General features: G+C 38.5%; 1 long non-coding RNA gene across 1 annotated transcript; it reads left to right on the forward strand.

Annotated features, from left to right (window-relative positions):
* Nucleotides 1-4,279: 4,279 nt before the first annotated feature.
* Nucleotides 4,280-16,361, forward strand: LOC128149019 (uncharacterized). Its single transcript, XR_008237499.1, has 3 exons — nt 4,280-4,373; nt 14,968-15,036; nt 16,235-16,361. It is a non-coding gene; the product is annotated as an uncharacterized LOC128149019 (long non-coding RNA).
* Nucleotides 16,362-24,996: the final 8,635 nt, after the last annotated feature.

Genomic DNA, 24,996 nt, shown 5'->3' on the forward strand with positions numbered 1-24,996 from the left:
GGCAGTGTTAAACGAGGGTGATCAGACATGAGTCTCATTCTGATGTCTGTTTGTCAGGTGATGCATCTGGTCTTCCTGTATCAATTTTCATATTTCATTTTAGTAAAAAATGAGCATTATAAAATAATTTTAATAAAAATCTGTGGAAATGAAAGATTTGAGGACAAATTGTGCCCAATATAATGTAAATTAATTGTCAAGTGCAGTGTTGCCCGGGACCAGACCTTATAATACTTCTGATAATAAACAAGTGTCTGTCTGTAACTCATGACTCAAAATCAGCTTCATGTACTTCCAGAAGTGGGGACTGTGAGCAGTCACCCTTGGATATTTCTGAGCAGATGAGAGGGAGCAGCTCGGGAAATGAGGTGAAAGCTTTCTGCTCTCTATACGCAGTCCATACTCAAATGGAGGATCAGTGAGTTTAGTCAAGTGATATGAATGAAAAGTAGCTAGATTCTTTCAGCCAGGCATCTAATCTTCTTCAAAACTCCGTCACTTAATTTTTAATGTCATCTGCCTGCTCACCCACTCTGCCGTATGATGAGATGGCTCAACAGATTCACGTCCTTTCTAACTGTCCATCTCCTGATTCCTATCCTTTATGTCCTGTTCTCCTTTTTGTTTCATCTCTGCTCTGGCTCTTTTCATCTCTCCCTGCTGTCTTAGTCTTCAAAACTGCTGTCATGTCTCTCTTATCAACTGCTGCTCCCATCTTCTGACAGATTTCTTGAACAAAACCGGTGGAAACAGCTTAACTCACCTCTGTCTGCTAACTGAAATTGGCTCCAAAGCTGAATTTACTCCATGTTCATTGACAGGGGTAGATTATTAAACACAATTATATAGAATTGCAATCCAGGAGATATGAATTTATTTAGAAATCTGAAATCTTCTGACATTCAATGATATAGTTGTTGTGTATTTAATTCTATTGTTCATCCCCAAATAAGTTTTTCTTTCTTCAGGTTCTAAGCCACTCATTTTGTTCTCACCTGCCCATTTACCTAGGATTCCTCACATCAGAAATCTACTGTACTTAAACACAGCCACCAGTGTTGTAACATTGCCTGATGCCTTGGTAATCCCAATGCATGGGTACTTCATGACTTTCTGTATTTGAGACTTGCATTGTTCATACTGTACCACCTCTGCTATGTTTGATGGCAACCAGGAAATTTTCTTTTATTCTCAGCTTTGCCATTTTCTTCAGAAGAGTTTTTGAGGTCAGTAACATCTACAAAAAAATGTGAAATTCTCTGTTAGGATCTTACTACTTTTCATCCCATTTCTCCCAAACTAAGTGATACAGAAAGAGGAATCCCCATTTAATTTTGCAATGCAGTTTTAAAGTTTGAAATTAAAATTAATAGAGTGGCCTTTCACTGCTCATCCTGAGCTGGTAGGAGAGGTATTCTTGTAGGAGGGAATCTAATAAAGTAGGCAGCACCATACGATGAGCATATTTAACACTGTGTGTGCTGTAGATGTTGAATAGCTGACAAAATTATCTTATTCCCCCAAAACAGCTTCCATCGCCCTCAACATGCTTATGTCAGGGAATATCAGTACACAGCTTTCAAAAGTTATACCTGCCTATTTACGTATTTAATTAATCTTTCAACTTCATATAGGCACTCTTCATATGCATAGATAAATAGAAAAGAAATGACCGCTTGACCCAAAACCTGTGCCCATAACCTCCTTTCCACACAGACTACCAGCACAGTCCGAGCTAAGGTGGAGGTCCTGTTCCCTGTTTAAAAGTGGTTTCACGCTCTACACTTCACACGTCTTTCCAGGATGACACTGACCCTGGTGGGTGCAAATTTATCATTCCAACACTGGTAGCATAAAAAAGAGGATCTGAGAGAAGCCTGCTTTGAAACTGCAACTTTCTGGTCTTTCCTCTCTCTCAGCTTTTGTTAAAGTTGATGCATTCTTCCTTATATGCCTCTAGGGAAACAAAATATGGGTCTGGCAGTATCCGGAATGATCTCAGTTACTTAATTGTTATGTCACATTGTGCATGACACAGCTTACTGCTTTCTGGAATTAAAATTACCATCAGTAGACTTTCAAATAGATTGGGTACTCCAGATGAGTTAGTTTATGTCCTGAATGAATGATACTGGATGTATACAGTTAGTGTAAGCAAAAGTAGTCATTGAACTTAATCTGTGGGAGAAAAAGAAGGATATGAGTAAGGCTCCTAATTTGTACAGTAATACAAATGACAGCAGTAGCCTTTTGTGACTCATAACAAAATGAGTTATGACTTCAGGAATTGACTAAAAGCTGTGGCTCAGTCCCAGAGGTTTAAGTTTTCCTATCTCTGCATATCCTCACATCAAGCCATCTTTAATCTTTTAGTATAAGTGATGGAAGAGTAAATTGTGCAATTCCATCATTTCAGAATGGAATGTACTTAATGATAGCTTGAACTGTGATCTCTGGGATGGAAGAAAAATTAGGTTAATTATTAATTTATGTGTTTTTTCCTTGAGAAGTGGCAAAAAAACCTCTTTGAATTATTTCCTTTTGGTAATACAGCCAGTGTTAAATGAAAGAATAATTTGACCAATTGGTTTTCAATTTCTGATCAAAAGTAAATGCTAATGTGGATTGATTTTGACTTATATAAGGAAAGCACAGCACTCAAATATCTACTCAGCTTTTTTGATTTGTTTTGTTGTGCAAGTTTGAGTAAACATTAAAGTTTATTTTTATGTTTAAAATATAATTCTACATGTAACTATTTTTTATTTGCAACTTTACAACTGTATTTTTCAGCTTTATTGTTCTATTCACAGTCTGAAAGAGAATCAGACATAATGTAGTTTTCACACAGGCAAAGCAAACCTACTTACAGCTTTTTATTAAGAGATTCTAAAAGTCTATCAAAACACAAACTCTACATCCTTTTACAAATATTTCCTTTCACTCGATAAAATACAAGGAATACTCCAGTTAAGAATACCCACAGAGGCTAAAACTAGAAAAAAATAGAGGTATTGAACAAGATTGTTAAGGTAGTATGTCAGGTCAAAAAGACTTCTTTTGCAGCAACAGAACATGTAAATATCAATGACCAAAAAAAGAACTTAAAGAAAAGTTGTTCTTTAAGGAAGTACTGTAAGAAAAACTTGTTATAGCTTTTAACTATGACAATGAATTACATTATTATTTAATGAACTGTTTTCAGAATAGCATAGGATGGTCACAGATGAACAAGGGAGTATGGGAGCATAATGACACATTAGTATTTTAGGGGGGCAAGTTTGTTTACTATATTTTCTGACAACATCCTTGATTGGCACACTCCACAACGTAACCTTTATCTTAGTAGGGAATTGTGCTTATATGATTTAATGGGCCTCTCAGCTAACCAGTCTGTTCTGAACAGATTGGGACTACCTGGTAACCACAGATATTTTGAATGTGAAATAACAGAATGAGGAAACTATCCAGACAGTGGGTTAAATGTTTTTCTTCCCCCTCTTGAAAAAGTCAATGTTCATCTTTTTATTTCTTTCCCTAATTTTTTGCTTCCCACTGTTGACCATTTAGCACATTTATGATGTTAGGAAGGCAATAGCCAACATCATTTAACTCAACAAGTTTGGACTAGTGACTACTTCTCCAAGGAGTTCCAGATCAGTGTTACTGTCACAAGGTGTGCTTACGGATATCTAGTCTAAGCGCACCTCACCTTTTTGTAAAGAATTTTTGTAAAGAATTTTTGTAATGCCATTTTTGTAATGAAAAGAAACAATCTTCACAGCAGGTAAATTTATGCATGGCATAGCACAGTCATGAAAGAACACGGAGAACATTCCTCTACTCAGTCCCTTCCCCTGAGAAGCTCACCACTTTTCCCCTTCTCTGCTCGTTGCAGAAATATTATTGTTCAGCTTCTGATTCTCCAGATCCTCTCCAACTTTCTGACAGTAAATCCCTTATTTCTGGTGTGTCTTGGTGAAGACACCAGGGTAAGGCTTTTATGACCACAGGAAGCATCTTGTGAATGTCAGACGTAACCTACACAAGAACATGTCAGAAGAGCCAGTGCATTGGCCAACAACGTAGCTAGTGCTTTATGCACAAAGTAAAAGAAAACCTCCCTTCAGAAGCTGCTGTATATCATTTAACATGCAAAGCCACCAGCAATTGCAGGCTGGCTGTGCAACTCATCTCATAAGCTCTGCTTTGGAGAGGAATTTTATCATTTCTGACTTTTGTTCATGCCATGGGTACCTTTTTCTTCCAGCTATGAGTAACGAAGAATATTCAACGTCTCTTATGTTCTACCTTTGACAACTCAAGCTTCCTTGACCAGTAAAATGGGGGTGAGGATCTCATCTGAGCTCACTGTGAGTATTTGCAATTTTTTTTCTATCTCTCTCAGCTGCCATAACTTTCCTTATCCATTTTAATTTAAGACAGGGAAGATTCATTCTTTCCTTCATTTTTGAAGAGGTACATTGTCACGTCTCACTTCAGGAAAAAATTTGGAAGGGTGAATACTCTGTACATTTTTTTCCCTTCCTATAAGCAAAATATGCAAAACAAGATAAAAAACAGTCATCGAAATGTATGTTAATTTGAGTCATAACTGTCAAAAAAACAAGTGGTTCTTTCCTCGATGATTGAAATAATTGACTTTTTGCTAAAATGAATATTCACAGATAAGTGGTGGTTGCTACTGGATGTTCAGGTCAATTATGGCCCTAAAGCAGGACACCAAGAGATAAAGTGAACTGGGTTTAATAGGTCACTGTTTTCATCCCTCCCTCACCTCGTCATAAGCACAGGATATCAGAGAACTGGGGCACTATCTAATACTTTTTTGTAAATTTAATTTTGTGTTTGGAAATTTTGAGCAGCTCCTTTCTCCAAGGCCAGGGCTCTACACTTTATAATGAGCTCAGAACAAAACTGAAGCCTGTGTCTATACCTGCTGCAGATCTACCTAATATGTGATTTTTATATGCTTTGATTCCTTTCTCAGAGCTAGGTTTCACCTGTGATGATATTTATCTCCTATTTAATTGAAAAATATGTTGGGGACAGGAAAATGTAGCCTCGTGCTAACAGTCATGTGCAGAGGTCAACACTTTGTCCCAATGGAAACGCATGTATCCTCCAGAGGTGAGGTTTGTTTGGGTTGGCATTTTGGCTCCCAGCAGAATTATCTAAGCTGAACAGATCAAAGGGTAGAAAGGGAGCAAAGAGCTTCTGCTATTGAGCGACTGATGGATGGCTTCGTTCGCCCACGAAAAAGCAGCCCTTCAGAGAGCAGGGCAGGGAAGTCATTCCAGTACAGTGTGAAAATCCGACAGCATTATGGAATGAATGGCCCTTTTACAGTCGTGGGATCTAAAATAAAACCGACAGCTGTGCAGCCAGGAACTTTGCTGTATAGCAGCAAGAAACACAGGACAATTCAGGGCACTGTTCCACACCAGGCTTAATCCAGTCTGACTGCGGACTCTCACCCATATATCTCTCCTCCAAATAAATTACTTTCCCATCAGATCAGTGAGTCATATTCCAGCAACAGAGTGAATGACTAAATCTAATATGAGGAAAGGGTGAGGAACACGTCAATGGAGTTAAGAGGGGAAAGGAGACAGAATTAAACCATCACTTTTGGCAGTGACACACAGTTTGATGAAATTAAGCACAACATGAGACTGTGCCTCCAGAGAGCTTGGGTGAATTGGAGATACTTTAGAAAAAAATAATTTGAAGCCTCTTGCTATGAGGAGTAAGTAGTACAGTGTGGTTTTGAGGTATTTCTACCAAGGAGAGAAATGTTTTATGGTGGTTTTGTGGAGAATTATGTCTCTGGAAAAATAAGAATTTACCTCTATCAGGCTACAACTTTTATTTTTCCAGTTGGATCTTTAGAAACTCCTGACCTGTTCAAGCGGTTTAGCTCTTATTTCCTATCAGTTTAGGCTGACCCTGGCATACATCTGCAACAATTGTTTCTGAATTTTCTCAAACCGAGTTTACTAATGGTGAATGTTAACTCATTTCAGTTGTAAATCGGCTGAAGCACCAGCTCATACAATATTTAATGTCCTGTCTGCAGTCCTTTTCTTCATTTTCCCCATTCATTGATTTTTCCTGCAATTCTTGCTCTCTGAAAGACCATCATTGTTTAATTCTTGTGCCATCTTTTTTTCCACGACACTGTAGGGTAGCAAGGTTTTTTTTATAATTCAGGTTTTTTTCCTGCAGAGGGACAGTATAATCCGTTTGAGGCTCGCATCCATCTGGTGTGGCACATACAGTATCTGACATGGGGGCAAGTTTATAAGTGGAGCACTGAGAGCAATTAGCATTTGAATTAAAGCTACCTGTGGATAACAACAGGTGATTACCCTATTTAACAGCTGTTAAGTGGTGCTATTTGCCAGTTCTAGACCACAGACTGAGTGAATTGTATGCATACAAATGGGAGTTACTGTGCATACAAATGAATGACATTAATTAAATAATATTTTTTAAATTGCAGTTATGATATGTAGATGTTGGTTCAAACCAGGTAATCGGCAGCAAAAGAAAGGGTTTTGGAAGTGGTTTAGAATGCAGGACAGCAACATCGTAAAGGTTAAAAACCTGTATGTTTTGGCAGTCAGTGTTTTGTTCTAGAAACAGAAAAACAAAGCTTGCTATTTACACTGATTCAGCTTCTGGCAAAAAGGGAAAATAGTAAGAAACTAAAGCACATAAGATTATTTTCTCCTTCTGTTTTATCTCTGCATTTCCAACAAGGCTTAATCAACCTCGGTGTTCTTTGGAAAGTACCACATTGTTCCTGCTGTACATGCCTACTTGCCTCCTTGCGTATGTGGGAGAAGCTGCTTCGCTAACTCGCTCCCTTCTGTGCTGGGGGCGGATGAATGTCTTTTTCGAACATTTGCTTAGCATATGGCTGTGCAACATCCTCTTAAATCCATGTGGGGTCTGTACCATGGTTCTGCTTCACGTATTGCTGCAGAATATCTTACTGAGTCTGCCTGCACCTTTTTCAGTAGACGTTCTCGTTTGCTGAAAAGTTTTTCCTGTGAACCTCTTCTCCAAGGGCATGGATTTTCAATGACCTTTTTTAAGACCTCCCAAGGCATATGAAGGGAATCTGTCCTCCCAGAAAGGCTGATTAGATTTCTGCTTCAAGTATTTGCTTGCACTCTAAAAACTAAATTATTTTATCAGTGATGATTGGTCTCATTACTACTCCAGAGCTGCCTGAGTTTTGTGTAAGTGCAACTCTCACAAATTACAAGATGAACTTAACCCTTTCCCTATGGCATAATTATCCATTCAGTCAAAAGTCTCCCGCAATTTGTGCATGTGTGTGTTTTCATTGAATTAGTATGAATAGAGACGTCCAATTCATATACATACAGATGTAGACATTCAGTGCTCACTTCCAGAGTGCTGGAATGCAGGTAAATACTACAGCTTAGAAGGGACAGCTGTTGGTTTTTTATTAATGAGAGCTGCCTGATTAAAGCATTTACAGTACTAGGTATTTGAACTGAAATTAAATGCCCGTTAACCTTCTGGGGCTAGCCAATTGTATGCTACATCCAGGCAGAAAATTATTATACTGACAATCTTAGTTAACTGGAATTTGATGTGGATCGGAACTGAATCCATCTGCTATTAAGAGGTTCATAATGACTTAAAGAAGTTTAAGTTAAAGCACCATACCCCTCAGTCATAGTTACATTGCAGAAGGCTTGGACTGTTCACGAATGAGCCCTAGGCCACCGAAACAGTTATTTGAATGAAGTTCAATAAGGGTTGGATATATAAACACCTTCAAGTACGTCTTTTCTGTAGGGTTACCCAGGGATCATTATCTCAGTGATGGTGGTGCTCACCCATCCTTCTCCCCGACTTCAGACCAGAGACCAACTCCGTATTTGTGGGCAGATTCTCTTTATACAGCAGAATAGACATTGCTCATCTTTTCTTTATTCTTTTGATGTCAAGCAGGAAATTTTATATTCTTTGTAGATAGTTTCCTGTCACAAGTACCTTGAAAAGTTGCAGAAATTTGCTGTCAACCAACGGGTATTTTCTGAAGGCACCAGTCCTAAAATAGTGCCAAATTCTACATTGGTACAGGCCCCTGTTCAAGATGTCCTAAGCTTTTGTGCTAGCCAAGCTTAAATAGCTTGCTTTCTTTTAAAACTGCAGGATACTTACCACTGTCTGTGCAGTATCCTTCCTATTAGCGGCTGGGCATCTTAACTTGTTTCAAGATTAGCGTGATAAGCAATGAGTATCTTTTTTCCTTTTGCATCCCATGGTGGGTGATGGGTATCTCGGATGAACAGGAGGTATCCTGGTGTAGGAAGAGCACTAGTATAATGAAAAGAGGTGGGTATACAGCACATATAGGCCAGCTGAATGAGGGAGAGTGCAAGACATGCTGGCCCCATACCTGAAAAAGAAAAGCCCCAGGAAAGCATTGGTAAAGCAGCTCTCTGTGGAGAGCGTGTGGCACATGGCAGTGCCTCCCCAGGGCACAGCGGGATCTGTTGAATTCATCTTGCCTTTCTGATGCCTTCTTCCTGCTAATCTGTATCTCACAGGATTATTTCACACCATATAAATCCAAATATGTCTATTTAAAGATAACCAGCTAATGTAAAATATATATATAAAGCTCTAGTGGTTTTTTTTTAAATTAAAAAAGAATAGTTTAAAGTGCAGAGAGGATAACAGTGTGTTCTTGACCAGTGACAGGCTTTAGCTTCAATATCTGATGAATCACAGTGTCTGGAGTGAGAATTTGGTGTTTCTGTGTAGACCTAAAGCTGTTCTCTATGCAGGATGAAAAGTCATTTGTCTCTAAGTCATGAGATAAAGCAACTTTCAAGTTCACTTTGTTATATAGCAAAATTATTTGAAATCTTTTTCGGTGTATATGATTTTTGCAGTGTGATGAATAATAGCTCTTTCAGAGATTGTAGTTTATGTAAACCACACACCCTCATGACCTGCAAACATGCAAAATTGATTCATAAGCTTAGTTGTTACTTAATTATGACATTAAGCTGCAAAGGAAATTATAGTGTGTTGTAAATGTTTTGATTTGCTCTCTGCTTTTGTGTTTGGTAATGACGTACCGATCTATCATGACCAAAATACAGAAAATGCAAATGCATGTAACTAACAGATTACTAATATATGAAAGAAATATGGCAATTGTGGTACTTTATTGGACCTGCAAATCTTTTTTTTATTATTGTGGCTCGAAAACCTAATAAATAAAGGATGAAAGAAACTTCATCTAATTAAGCTACTGCATTGTAATGCTAGCACTATTGATAGAACAGCTATTTAACAACGTTGTAATGAATGTTCAATTGTCACAGCTTTGGAAGGTGTTATGCAGTGGTTTAATAAGTTATTTCTTCTCTCATCATTGCTTTTAAACACTGCTTAATATCAGTCATGTTTGTGTTCAGTCGTTTCCAATCGTTTACAGAATAAAAGAATGCTACAATGTAGGTTTTTGTTATTTAAAATTTACCACCACAATCAGTTTAAAAAGTGAGTAAAATAAACCTTATTAAGCCACTGTTTTTTCACAATGCTTATAATAAATAATTCTGGCAATAAATAAATTGCAAACTTTATTAGTAAATAATAAAGTAAAAGCATCAGGCTGAGAAGCATTATGTGTTCCTTTCAGAACAGAGACACACTTTTCAACGTTCAGATGCCCAGGGGTAATATTTAATTAACCCACTCAGTTATAAATTCATGCAGACTTTTCTTCATCATAATAAAACCCGTAGTAGAAAATGCCTCAGAAATTATCCTCTCTCGGACACCAGCTTATATTAATTTACCAATTGTTTAATCAGAAAACCACTGCAAACAGAGATGGTTAAGGGCTCAGGTGGCCCTCTAAAATTTTTTTATGTTCATTTGCTGCTGGTCTGTGTTATCAGGGACTTGTCAAGCAAATCATCTTCTTGTCCAAACTCACAGATTAGTTCTAGATAGACATTAGTGCTCAAGTCACATCTCTACTACAAGGCCTTCCTTCCTCTTTGCTCATTCTGCTTGTGGTGCCCTACACTTGCTCTGCCCAAATGTCCCCATCAGTGAGATATTTGCTATTGATACTCATACCAGATACGGCCATCAGTGCAGATCTTTGCCAAAAAAGCACAAATTGGGGACATAAAACAACTAAGAAACAGCCATGACTTGGCCCTTTGGTATATTTCTGACATGCAGGACTACACCAAAGTCATTGCCATCATTTATAATTATCCTTTGAATAGTGTGAGCTAGTCATGTTCACGTGATGTGTAACTGTTGACTCTTATTATAGTAGGTTAGTATGGGAATAAGGTAGATAGAAAGAGAGGATGTCTCTCTTGTCCAGCTATTACTTTCCTGAACTCCTCAGAGTTCACTGTTTAAATAAAATCTAATCCAAACTGGGCAAAGTGAGCTTGGTGTTCCCTTTTGAAACCTCCCAGAATCCTTAAACCATCAGCTTTTGTGGTTCACTGACTACCTGAATGAATTATTTTCAACTGATTTGGCACATCTTCAGAGGAACAGATGGTTCCATCTTTACTGCAAAAACAATAACTGCAGCAACAACAAAATAGTCTGTGATTCTGCCTGGAAACTCTTTAAATATAAGGGAGAGCTTGATGACCATCTTACGTTCCTGACAATTACCTCAAGGAAGAAATATATTTCTCAAGAAAATCACGTTATAATTTACTAAGTAAAGTATCGCATCCGTGGAGCAGTTGTCTGAGGTTGCAGGGAGACTAAACTGTTATGCATGAGTTTCTAATAGGACCTCCCCAGCAATACAGCAGCTGGAAAGAGAGAGATTATGAAAATATGATGTTGAGAGACTTCTTTATTGAAGCTAAAAATAAACTAATATATGTTACAAAGAAAATCATAGAAGAAGAAAATGGGAACTAAACTCAGAGAAGCAGAAATGATGTGATTAGGAATATGCAGCAAAAGCATGAGAGATTTCAAATTTCAAATATCCAAAAATCGTCCAGATTACTACCCAGTTTCTTTTAGAGAATGTTTTTTAATGGTCATAGTCTAGGAGTGCTTGTTATAAACCAGTATCCAGTGCATATTTGGAATGGTATTCTCCTGAATTTGCCTTTTAGTTTCTAATATTTCAGCATAGGAAAAGCAATATAATTGACAAGGTAATTTTCTTCAATTATTGAAAAAGAAGTAATCAGATATGCAAGATTAACATTAGGGACAAAACAATAGATAGTGTTCATTGTATTAAATACATACTGTTTTGCAAGTTTTGAGGGTAATATAAAAAAAGTGACATTCATTAAAAAGAAAACCTTTCCCTGTACAGGCAAGCTGTCAAATATTAATATGAAATCTGATTTTTTTAAAAAAATATTCTATTTTTAACTTCCAGGTAAATTCTCCAGGATACTAGGGTGTATTACAGAAGAGATCTCTCCTGCATACAAGACCTATGCCAGTGTCAGTCTTCTGTCTTTTGTAGGCAATTCTAATTATTGGGAGTGTGCTACAGAAGAAATATTTGGGGAGCCACTTTAGCTGAGGCAGTGCTTAAACATTTAGTTGCTGTGCCTTTGGCTTTTCAGCTGTCCTCAGCCTATGTTGTCCCTTCTGTTCAGCTGGTGAATAGGGTGGGGAGAGGATTCTGCTTAAAATCAGTACGGTGCAGACTTAGTCTTCTGGTCATTTTTCAGCTAGATTTGCTTCCTGATCCAATTCATTGCATGGATCTGATGATGAGACTGCCTTGTGGGGGTAGGAATAAGTCCTAATGAGCACAGACTCCGTAATCTAGCGCTGCTACCGAGTAAATGCACATCAGGCCATGGCTGGCACGAACAAATGTGTTTCTCTGCTCTTGAGTCAGGGAGAGCCAGACTCTGTGAAGGAAATCTCTGCTTGAGACCAATAGATGTGAATTTGCATTGACGGGACACCTTCGGGGGAAGTGGTCTAGATGTCGAGGTGGTTCTTGGGGGTAGATTATTCCTACAAGCAGGCTGACAGGTCAGGCAATTCCTGCAGCCTGGCAATATTCTCAGGAAAGTATTTCTGTGGTAGCGTGGTCTATTCCCTCACTGAGGTACAGCTGGTATTTAACAGAGGGGTTGAAGGGCCCTGAACATCTGTCAGGGAAGGGAAACAGGTGGAAACCAGCTGTGGCCACGGTTGCTCTTACAATTCATGGATTATACTAAATCCTACGAGATGCTCCTTAGATTGCCTATGAAAAGCACTTTGCTTGTAGGTTAACATGTTGCGCTCAGTCTGTAGCCTGGGTCCCTGCTTGGTGAGGCTTTCATTTTCTGTTTACACAATAGAAGCAACAACAAGGAAACATGGAAGCATCCTTAGGTTCTCAATAATTACAGTTGCTAAGTATACACAAAGAGCTTGACTACACGCTCACCATTGATCTGACTGATTTCTGGCAGCTGCTTTACCCTGATGCATTGCGATCATTGTTAGAGTGCTTACAGGATATTTGCAGGGTATTTCTTTTTCCTATGTGATAAAAATGATGGTAACAATTAGCAATCAGCAAACAGCCTGTGGCATGATTACAGACACAGGTAGTTTTTTGAAATATTTTGTGTGTTGAACAGAGTAATTTTATTTTGCTTAAGTGCTACTTAAATATTCCTTACATTCCTAGGGGGAAAAAAGCCATTATATAAAAAAAAGGTTCAGGCTGTTCTTAGTGAGATCAATACAGCTCATCTGTCTGCATAATTCTAAGTAGGATATGTTGTGTGAAATACTTGGGGGAAAAGTTCTCTTAGTGGATATTGAATGATAGGACTTCTTTTTCACAATTAGTTCATATTTAATTACTATATCATGAGGCCTACACAAAGGCTTACTTTAAGAATTTGTTTTTCTATGGATTATTGAAGATGGACAAAAAGTATTTAATGTATGTGACTTGAGCAAAAAGGTTTTTCCAGTACATAATAAATAAGGTGATGCAGAATAAAATGTCTCTTTTTTCCCCCTTCTTTTATATTCAGTGGTTGACAGTTCTTAGGTTTTTTTATTCCGTATCATCTATGTTCTGTCATTTTTCTCATGTCTCTAAATGAGTGGTAACTTTCAACCATTTTGTTGTCCATCAAAATCAGAAAACAGAGAAATTTCACCAATTGAAAACTTTTGATTTTCAGTGCTGCCTGTTCTGTCATTCTTAGTTCAGCCTCAAATTTAGGATTTCTCAGTGGGAGAAGATGGATCTTTGGTGAAGACTGACTTTGTCACAGCTTGACAGCACTTCATTTTATGCCTTAGTTTTACAGGCTTTGATGTTTCATATTTATTTAGCTGAAAATTGAAAATAAGTTGAAAATTCAAAACAAGTTGCAATCAGAGCTGTAGGACAGCTTTGTCGTGGACTGCTGCACATTTTAAACCCTTTTTGCTAAATGAACCTTTTTTTTTTTTTAAAAAAGAACTTTGAACATTTGACCTAGCTGATAATTATGGTGATGGACTTGAGGCTGTAACTACTTTACTGAGAACACTGGAAAAATACACACGGAGAGTCAAACTAAATGGCACAATGAGTCTGAAGTGATTCTATCATCTACTGGATTTTGCTGAATCTCTGTGGAATGTGAATCTTTGACTGTGCTTAAAGTCGTGCTCTTTGCAAAGAGGTTGCCTCTCCGAGAAGTTTGGCAACGAAGCGAGCTGTGCCTCGGAGCCAGAGGCTGGCAGCAGAAGCTACTGGGAATCAGATGTGCAGGAGCAAGGGTTTTCCATATTGCTTTGAATATAATCCATTCCCTCTAAAAAACTGTCGGGCTCAAGAGTTATGATTCGTAGCAAATGAGTATTGGAGGAAAGGATTTTACCTAGCAAGGCTTTGCATCAGCAGCAGAGCGAGGGAGAAGGGACGTGTGCTGGTTTATGTCCTATGGCTGGAAAAGCTTATCTGTACGGATGTGAAAATTCCTGCTGTGTCTTTGGATGATGCTGATATACACATCGCTTCTGACTTTCAGTGGGATGGCATGGCTCTTCACTTATTCTCAGTCTAGAGGGCTGTTCCCTAAGAGATAGTAGAAGCTTAGGTTAAACTGCATTTTCAGGCTGCTGTAGCCAGTATCTGTGGGCTAGCGTTTTAATGAAAGTGAGTGTCAGCCACTTAATGAGGGTGAATTCAATCAAACAGAGAAAGGTTCAAGAAGAGAAGCAGACATGTGGATCTCCGAAATCATATAAAAGTATAAATTTTTCAAGTGATCTTATGAAACATTCTTTTTTTCTGTTTGAAGGTGACGAGAACTTACTGCTGTTTTGATCAGTGATATCTCAGCATTAAAAGAAAGGTCTCATAATTTTCTTCCTCTTTCTCTTACCTATTCCACAACTCATAGTTCAAGTTGTACAGGCTTGTCAATGTCTAGGGTGCTTTCATGTCTTCAGCATGTTTCTGTTAAAGTGTTATAATGTAGGATTGTGTTTAGCTGATAATCTTGGACAACTCAATTTGTTGCTTAGCACTTTACCTAGATAAAAAATGGGACAATGACATGGCAGGTACATGGCAGGTACATTTTGAAGATTTGTTGCTAATTATCTGCAAGAAGCTTTGGGAACCTCATATGAAGTTTATGTTTAACATTTACTGTGTTGCAGATTGCTGAAGGAAATAGAGGGGACTAGACAGAAGGGTAAGAAGGTGGGAATTTCTGTGATGGATATTGCTGCTTCACCTGTCTCTGCCTGCTTTGTGTCTTGCCTAATTAGCTTGTATTTAATCTCTTGGACCACAAGGTTCCCTACTACATATTTGTCCATGATGAGCACAGTGAGATGCCGCTAGAGGATTGTTCCAACAATGATAACTGGTTTCAGTGTCACGTGTCTTTTTTTTTTTTTTTTTTTTAGTGAAAATGAGTGAATTCAAGACCATAACCACAATGTTTACAGTTGCAACATGGTGAACAAACAGATAAGGTAATTTTACCTCTTCTGCTAGTTACCAAAGCAACACTATAAAGATCCTTTTAATTTAGTTTAGTGCTGTGAAGATTAAAGCTTAATTAAAATGCTGATATTAAAAAAAATTTAAAACCTGAAACAGCATAGGAAAAATAGAAAGACATAATTATGGTCCAGTGAATCCTTATCACTCGTTATGAAGCTTTGGAGAAGAGGTATTTTTTTTCTCTCAATTGAGACTAATTTTATTCTGATCATAAATTTGAACGACCAGAACAACCTAGGATCATAGCTGTTTATAAATTAATAAGGACGGTTGGAAGGAATGTGTTATTCTGCTCATAAAATACAAGACAGTAAGATTTTCTTTGCTGGTCCATTTCCTCAAAAAGTTCTCTTGCATACCCATCAGGGAGAAAGACTTTATGAAGACAAAAAAAATTACTGTATTCCGGTATTTCACAAAGCTTGCATAGAAATTCAGCTATGTATTATTAAAAGACCTCTTACTTTCAAATTAATTAATAAACATATCCTATTGTGAATTTAGAAGAGGCCAGATTTTCAAGCGATACTAAAAGTGGCATAATTTCCTTTTATCAACAGAGCTACACTAATTTGTACCAGGTGAAAAGATATGTGGACGACTCAGTGTGATATAATTATTAGAAATTCCTCCAGGAATGAGACTTTTATCACTTTTGTTGGTTAGTTAAACATCTGTTGCTTTGCCAGATTCATCCTAATGAGTTTAAAATCATTGCAGAGAAAGTGCATCTTTGCCCAGTAGACGGCAAACCAAGATATGAGACAATATTCTTTCACTGCAAAAAATCGAAGTAGTAATCTCGGTCCATGACAAAGCGGGAAAGTTAGAGAAAGAGTAGCTCCAGCTTGTTAGCTTTTTTGATAGCTGTCTTTCTAGTTTCTGCAAGAATTTAGCTGGCAAGATGCAATAGTTATTACCCTGGAGAAGTAACTCCAAAGACCACTGGACTAAAAATGCCCTTTTACTAACTTCCTCTGTTCATCTTGCTCAAGCATTTTAAAACTGCCTTTAACTATGTATCACACATTAATTCTGTGCACAGAATCATTAGTAAAATTAGATTTTTAGCCGCTCATAAAAGCAACATTACATAAATTACAATATCGTGATGACTACTGTTGATACAACTCAACCTGGTAGCTTAACTGTGACTTCTTGCCCCAGGACGCTGTGGAAACTGAAAAGTTGCTGGAATTCAAGGACAAGCTCATGGAAATAAATCTACTGAGGTTGCCGAACCTGTGTGTGGCCCAGGATGTCTGTGAACTGCAAATGACTGGAGGATGGGGGAGCACGTAGGTAAGGTATTTCATCAAAGTCTGCCCCATTCTTAGACTCTTTCCTGATATCTTTTTTTGCCCATTGCTGGAGACAGGATGTTACATTACCTGGAGCTTTTGTCAGGTCCTGTACGACACTCTTATTACCAAACAATTCTGGCAAACAAAAATTTCAACTTTAAAAATACTGTCTGTCTTTTTCTAATCAAGACACAAATGAATTTCCTGGCTTCCAGGCTAACATATATGTATGAGATCTCTACAGGTCTACAACTCAGTGAGTTATTCCAGGATACATTTCTGATTTTGTTAGCTAAGCTGTTAAGAAAACTCATGGTATAAATCTCTCTGATGGTGTTGCTGCAAAATTTAAAAAAAACTTTTAACCAGGCAGTACTGCAGGAAACTCTCCCACACCCACCAGCTTGGATTACTGTTTTTGTGGAACCATAGATTATGGGTACATGAAGGGCTATATAATTTAATATCATCCAGGAGCAAGTGCAGTTAAAAATTATAATTGCCATCTTAAAAAAAGTGAAGTATTTTTGTTCACAAAGAATTATTAGTGTCTAATATCTGCTTACAGAAAAAAAGCCATGTAAATTTATTCTAGAATGCCATTGTAAAATTTAGCCTGCCAGGGGCTCAGGCTATTTATGTTTTTGACTGCATCGTCTTCACTAAACTTAAAAAAAAAATATAAATTTCCATGGTAACCACTGCATCACACAACAAAGACATGTATACGCCACTTAGATCTTTAAAGAGGCAGAGTCTGGAACGAAATTATAGCCTGCATTTTTTAAAAAAATGATAGTCGTCTTAGTAAATGTTTGTTTTGTTGTTTTTTCAATAAATTCTGGTTTTACTTTAAAAAGCAGCGTATAAAATAGTGCATCTGAAATAGCATAGTTCTGTCATAAAACCGTTAACTTCACGAAAGCCATTCCCATTCATGCTGATGAGATCACTGGGCTGTAAGAGAAGAGAGGGAATGGGTGTGAGATGGTGGTATTCATTAGTTCTGTCTTTCTGTTATTTCTCCTAGACACCATTTTTCTGTTTTTCAATTTTTATTGCAGTACAATGATAAGGTCACAGTAAGGTCACAGTGGTCACATATATATACATATATGGTTACTATATATATATGGTTATATTTTGAAACTGATCTTTACAGGTACTATCCTCCAAAAAAAAAAAGTGGAGGCCATTCTGTTTGTCTCTAATCTTTTAAAGAAACTCCGTATATTCATATGAGAGCATATAGCCCTTTAATAACGTTTCTCATTTTTCACCTTTCGGTTCACATGCAGCATCCCAGATCCCAGATCGGCACTGTGATCCATGCAGGTAGGCTGCGTTGCAGAGAACTGATGCAGGAAACCTTGGAGGCAGAACCCTTGTTGACTTGCCTGGTTGCTGCTTTGGCCTCCAGTTCTTACCAGGCCTGTTAAACACCACCCCAATATCAGAGCTGAATATTGACGTCCGCTCATACAGCAGCATCAAACAGCTGGAGGTCTATGCCAGGTACCATCGGTGGGTTATAAAATTATTTTTGTGGTTCAAAATAGATCTAAGGCGAAAAGCAAGCATCGTATCTGAAATCTGGGGAGAAGTGTGGCTTTTTGATTTCGTCTCATGGATTCGAGTGAAGTGCCTCTGGACTGAGGAGCTATGGACTGTGCCTGTGGCTACGGGCCTTTTGGCATATTACGCAAAGTTTCTGGCAGAGGCTGCTTGTTGGCATAGCCCCGTTCATGTTGGAATCACTTTCCCACTGGAATAAGCAGAGTCTGAGACTCCCCCCTCTCTCTGCACTCTGGAAATCCTTCATTTTTTGGCAAGCAGAGCTGCTTGCCAATATTTAGCCCTCAGCAGTTTTTTATGATTGAGTTACAAAACCTGGAAATATGAGCTTATAATGAAAGTGCCAGCACCACACTAAAAATAGCAGAAGCAGTGGGTACTGTAATGAAGTTGCTTTCATTTTAATCCCTTCTCCAAACCAGCTCTGCTTCCTGCAGCACTGGAAGTCGGAGATGTTCTCAGCACCTGATGCTCTGACCAGACCGCGTGTGGGTGTGCGGCGTGCGGACTCCCAGGTGGGCTGCCTCAGCACACAGCCGAATTTTGAGCTGTGCTACACCCTGCCAAGAGGGAGAGGAGAGGCCATAAACAAAGGGATGGGATACAGTTATCATGGGATTAAATGCTTGCTTTCTGTAATTGATCTTATACCTAGGAAACTCCAAGAATTTGACCTGACTTCTTGTTTACACCCATATACTCAGCCAAGTAAGGGAAGACCAGACTTCTGTTTTCTTGGGAAAGGGAAGGAGCTTTCCCTTTCCTCCTGGTGCCAGCAGCCTTGGGATTATTCTACATTTCTCTGCAGTGCTGTTTGCCTGTTGGTGTCATCTAAGCATGTCTCAGTTTCTATCTATTGAAGAACTTTTTCAAACCTAATGGACATAGTATAATCTCCCGCAACTTGAAATACTTCCAACTAACTAAAATTTTTGGACTTTTACAATAGTGGCATCTGGCTGAAGCTTAACAGCCTGGGATGGGGTGGAGGGCAGAGCAGCTGCTAGTAATGGTACCTTTGAGGGAGGGCACTTTTTGGAAATGCTGACAGCTTCACTTCACAGTTTATTCTGCCTCTCCCTTTACACTTCCCATTTCTCTCCTCCTTTCATCTGCGTGTGCCTTCTTTCTGTCAGGACCTTATCTGACTGAATGCTGGAGTGGAAGATTAGGAAATTAGAAAATTAATGTTATTTGAATATCTGTTATAATAGAGGGTCACATATCCAAACACAGGTTTGAGGTTTCATCGCACTAGCCATTGATTCTGAATGTGAAGCGGATCACTATGTCCATCAAGGCAATCCTCTACAATTAGTCATTCTTGACTGAAAGTTATTATTATGGTAGCTGCTAATGAATTACTTTTTGAAAGTCATTCTGGTGTCACAGTGCTGGGGCTGCAAAAGTAAAGGCAAAGTTTACCATAAGGAAACTGGAAGAGAACAGTGGAGTCAGGGCAAATAAAATACCCAGGGATTAAGCTGGATGACAAGTGGTAATAGAAGTAAAATGAAGGAAGACTACAAACTGAAAGGAGTGTTGAAAAGTTGAGACGTAAACAAAGGCAAGCTGTAGGCTGAAGAAAGAGAGGAAGATACATTTCTTCAGCAAAACTTCCTAAAACTTTCAAAGTGCGGAGGGAATGGAAGGGCCTGCTTGCACAATATGCTGCTGCTTAGAGCCTTGATTATGCAATTTCTCCCAGCATTAGAAATGTATTTTAAATAAGAGTTTACATTACTATGGCAACCATGTAGACTGGCCATTTCTTTGCTGTACGTACAAAGTAGAAGAGCATAAAATCCCACAACATTTTTCTGCATCTTGTGTAGCCCTATAACCCATCTGTGAACTAGATCATGATGGTAACAATTAAGAGTTTGCCTCATCAGCTGTTGCCATTTGTCTATTCTACTTTTGTTTCTTTTCACCTGAAATACGTCCTTCAGAGGCAGGATGTCATTAATCACTGTCTTTCCCAGTAGTATAACTCTACTGATTTTCAGAGATTACCTGTAACATGTAAGCAACACATTGATGAATGAGCCCTTGAAATTCCATGTTTAATCTCTGTGGTAAAATACTATTTCTGTTAATATTGTCGTTTCTTCGCTTTAGATAATTGCACCTTTCTTGATTGTCAGATACTCAGTGAAATAAGTGGGAAGAGAAGAATGACTGTAATGGAATCATTTCTGAAATGACATCCCCTTTCTCCTCCTCCTCCTCAATTACGCCGTCTTTATGACACAACATAGAGAAAAGGATGGTCTCCTATCCAGCAGAGACAAGCAAGTTGATTGGGTAAGGTTGACATTCACAGCTTCAGTGTCTGAATGCTGACCACACTAGCTACAGCAAGCCCCAGTCCCTATGGGGGATGGTCTTGTAAGTATTTTCAAAATAAATAAGAAAATATTGAATGTATCCTTTGAACATGTATTAACAAGCAGTAGCTTTGGAATCAGCCAGCATGTTTTCTTCTGCTCAGGACCATGTTGCCTCTGGTCAGCCCATGCCCACAGTAGTAACTAGTGAACAGAAATGATTTTTTTTGTTGTTGATATTATAACTTAAGAACAGTGCTACATGTCCATACTTTTAAAAGATGGACCCCTTTCTATAAATAACATGTTTATATTTACACAGCTACTGAATCTTTTATATGCAATTTCTGTGAAAATGATGTCTCCCTGACTGGTAGCCTGTCAGCTCCTATTGTATGCAATTAAAAAAGGGCAGTGCAAGCAAGTAAAAGCACTCTGGGTTTTTGAGATCTAATCTTTGTAAGAAAAGGAATTTGAGATGTGAGCAGTAATGCATTGTGGTACAGCAGTGCATAAGCAGTATTTTGGTTTTTGTTCTTGTCCTGATTAGTTGCTTCAGTGGTAAGTGAGGTAACAGTTTAAAAAACTAACTCATTATATGGAATGACTCTGCTGTGATACTTAAAATCATCTTGCGACACTCTGGAGCTCAATGCATAAAATATTAGCTTGGTAAGTAACTCTCCCTCTGGATAGAGCCTTTTTCTTTCAGAAGTTAACCTACAGATATGAGAAATCCGTCCTTGCATATAGTGTCTGATCCAGTGCCAGTGCCTAAGGATGTCCTTGGAAAGATTCCCATCTTTAAACACTGGATCAGGGTCCATGGTGCAGTAGCTGAAGTGCTGAGGCTTGGATTGGCAGCAATAAAATATGGCATTACTGTTTCAAAGTAGCAAAAAAGGCTATAAGAACATAGGTTCACAGTGAAATACTGACAAGAAAAAGCAAGAGCTGTGTGAAGGCAGAAAAGGGGAATTTATAAAGAAAAAACTTGGGAATCATGAAGATTAAAATAATAGGTGTTTTTTCCAGTTTGTTCACATCTGTTACAACATACGTGCAAGGGAAAAACAAAGCATTTTTCTCCACTCAGATGGATAAATACTATATCTGTTTCAAAGATGTGAAGGATAGGACACAGAAGTACATCACACAGTAAAGTCAAAGGTGATTATTTTGGAGTAGCCGAGGTACAAATGTTGAGATGTCCTGCACTAGCTCCCCAGGCTGGCATAATTAGACGGCTGCAAGAACAGATATCTTTTGCCCAGAATTACAGAATATGGTGGGAACTAGCAAGACAGCACATGATCTTGAGGACACACTCAGCAGGGAAGGAGACAACCCCTGCAGGGACCTGTAGTAGGTTTCCTAAGGTTTTTGTTCTCATATTTAACAGCCTGAAGACAACAGACTCATCTCTAACTTACATCAGTAGAACAGTAAGCAATACTTGGAGCAGAGGTTTAGGTGATAAGCCCAAGATCAGGTGTACAATTTTGTTAATCCATTAGGTAAAAAGGCTTTTTGCTCATATATTTGTACAACGTTTTGTGCGATTAGCTTTTGATCCATGTATCCTTGTATCTCTGTAACTGTATTGCAACTGAACAACAGCATGTTATTAAAGCTGACGTCAGAATTTATGAGGCCCTGGTGCCCAGTCATGTGCTTTGAAGAATAAAGCATGTATAAGCAAATTAACCAAACCAGTAACCTCTCTGGACATGCAAGAACTGTGATATTTTGCATTGTGTTGTAGCAATGTTAGAAGCCAACAAAGGCACTGGTTTCTCTCCCAGAGCTATAGTGAATTTGATGGTATTGCACAGACTTGGACATATATTAAACAGAGCCATGTTTACTTGTGCTGCATAAGAATCACAGGGGGAAGCAAAATCAATGTTTTCCAAATGGAATAGAAAGAAGCCGTGAGGAAAAGAAATGGTATTTTCAAGCTTCTTTGAAAGGTAACACAAACAATGCACAGAGTAAAAAAAAAAATCTTTGAAGAAAAAACACTTGCCAATGTCTTCCTCACTCTATATTTACCTTGCTTTGGAGGGTTAAGGCATAGTAGGTCCTTAGTATTATTTTAAAAGGGGGGTGCATGTGTGAATAAGTAGGCTTTGAAATTGATGTTTTGAACTGGAAGCTGCACAATGCATCTGTACGTCTTGACAGCAAAAGAACACACTCAGATTTCAGAGAGGCACTGAGATGACACTGAGAGTGCATGATGCAGTGGCGTAATGAAACAGGGATCAATGTTAAAATGAATGTAACACCATTGAGGAGTACACACAGATCAATACTCTTGTAAGCCATAGAGTATAATCCTCCTATATAGGTCTTGTTAGATAGTACAGTCAATTCTATGAAGGCGCATTTTTCTGCATTTCTCAAATGTACCTCTGACTTACCTGTCCTAAAGACTGTATTAAAATGTCCTTCTTTTGCAATGTAAAGGTTTGAATCTTTGTCTTCCCACCCATGTATGCCAGGGAAATTAGGCAGTGCTTAATAGTAAACTCCCAATCCTCAAAAATGTGGCATAGGAAGATAAAATGGACAGTCAGCAATGATCTGTGTTTCATTAAGTCTTTGAAACATTGTTTTATCTCTGTCCCCCCTTACTGCCGCTTCCTTTTCTTTAAGGAATGTATTTTAAGCACAGTTACTGAAATGCAGTCTCAAGGGAAAGGGGAAATGCAGTCTCAAGGGAAAGACTAAACAGTCTTGCAGCCCTAACTTATATTGTGCAAAGAACTTGCTTATGGTTATTTTCCACCTCCTGATTTTTAGAGCTTAAACCCATTTTAAAAAGATCAGAGACTTTCTCTCCTTTCTTGATGCATGGATAGCCGTGGAAATAGAACGTGGTTACTAGTGTAGACTACGGTGCTCTCTCTTTCTCATATATATGTGTATGTATGTATATTCCCTAAAGATTTCATGCTATCCACATTTTTTTCTCACGCCACTGAAAACTTAATGCCTCTGAGAATCCCCATGTTTTCAGTTTTATAGTGGGATGATTTGTAGGAACTGATGACAGTCAATCTGTGGTTAATGACTGCAGCATGCCAAGTCAAACTGTTTCCCATAAGGAAATAGCCAACCTAAATGTAAGAGAATAGTCAGAGTTTATTTTCTCCTTGACAGGATATTTAGCACTGGAAGAAGTGAAAATGATAGCAACTTGAATCTGCCTTAACTTGATCCCCTTGTACTGATTCCAACATATGCAAATAACAGATGAGCATTATTCAGCAATGCAGGTGCTGCCAACTAGCCAGGGATCCGTAAGTGCATGAATGTCTACCAGCAGCAATTAACTGCAACATTTGTTACTGTTGTCCTGCATGCATTTGATGCTCAGTGTTGTTAAACCTTCATTTTTTGTGTCTTAAGTTTGCCCACCCATGATAGCACTGCCCAGAATGTATACTGCTGGCTGGTTTGATATTGTAAACCAATTTTTCTTAGAAAGGAGCTGATTGAGGAGTGAATGGGTCTATGGACATTGCAAATAGAGTGGCACCTAGCTCTGTGCCTTGGAAGACCACACGCCTATTGCACTGTAGCTACACAAACCAGTGCTTGTGACTATTGTGTCTTTAATTGATCTTACATTTCACTGCCTGAAATGCTTTGGTAATTCTTTCCAGTTATTATCTGCCCATGGATACTTGCAGTATTCCTGTACTTACTACAGGTCAAAGACAGAGGGATGTTCCAGGTCTCTCACATATTTTAGAGCAACCTTGGCTGCCAAAACACTCACATAGGATCAGGCTTACACTGCACTCCAACCTTCATGTTTCGATCCTGCAAGAGCATGGGAGGCAACAGGAGCACGTTCTGTCATGTGTCTCACGAAAACCGAGTAACTTATCACAGACAGGGCAATGGGAATTGCATTCCTTCCCCATTTTTGTATTAGCTTGTTTTAAGGCCAGATTTCCTTGAGAGGCACGTGCTCTTCTCAACCCCTTAGAATGAACAGGTCCTTGATTTCATTTCAGCTGCAGACCTGGCTGCCTCTCTCTGTAGAAAGGGTAATGTTTCTCGGCTTCTAATTTTCACCTGGCTTCTCCTTTTCTCTAATACAGGCATTTATATTTTTCCTCGTAATTTCCAAAGGAAGCTACTAGTTCTACCCCTCTCTTGTTAGAGCTTGGAGGTTTTTACCCATTTCCTCACTGAGATGACTTTGTTTTGAATTTCTTTGCAATAGGACGTATGCATATTTTTAAAGAGTGGAGAAGAGCTAAAGCAAATAAAAATAAATTAATAAATACATAATTACAGCGTTGCTTCAGGGAAAAGTTTCTAGGCATAATCTAGTAACAATGACTGGAGATGCCATTAGCACTGTGTCTTGATTCCAGATCCCCTGGGATAGTCTAATAATTAAGCCTGTGTTTTCCAGTCCCTTTTGGCCTTAATAGCTATTATGATCATTAAGTGTAACCTGCCATAGACTCTGGTTTCTAAATGCCTTTGTGAGTCCAAGACCAAATCTGTGTCCCCTTGTGAGGGAACTAGGTTGATGATGAGCAAAAAAAATATTCTCATTAGTCCCTCAAGATGCTGTTCTCACTTTCATTCCCAAACTCTCCTTTCCTTCCAGGTATCTACAGCCAGCAACTTTTCGCAGCTTTTCCTGAGCTTCAGTTAATCTTTATTCTTTCTGACACTATGGCAGCTCTAA

The sequence above is a fragment of the Harpia harpyja genome, chromosome 12, assembly GCF_026419915.1.
Source record: "Harpia harpyja isolate bHarHar1 chromosome 12, bHarHar1 primary haplotype, whole genome shotgun sequence".
Classification (NCBI taxonomy): domain Eukaryota; kingdom Metazoa; phylum Chordata; class Aves; order Accipitriformes; family Accipitridae; genus Harpia; species Harpia harpyja.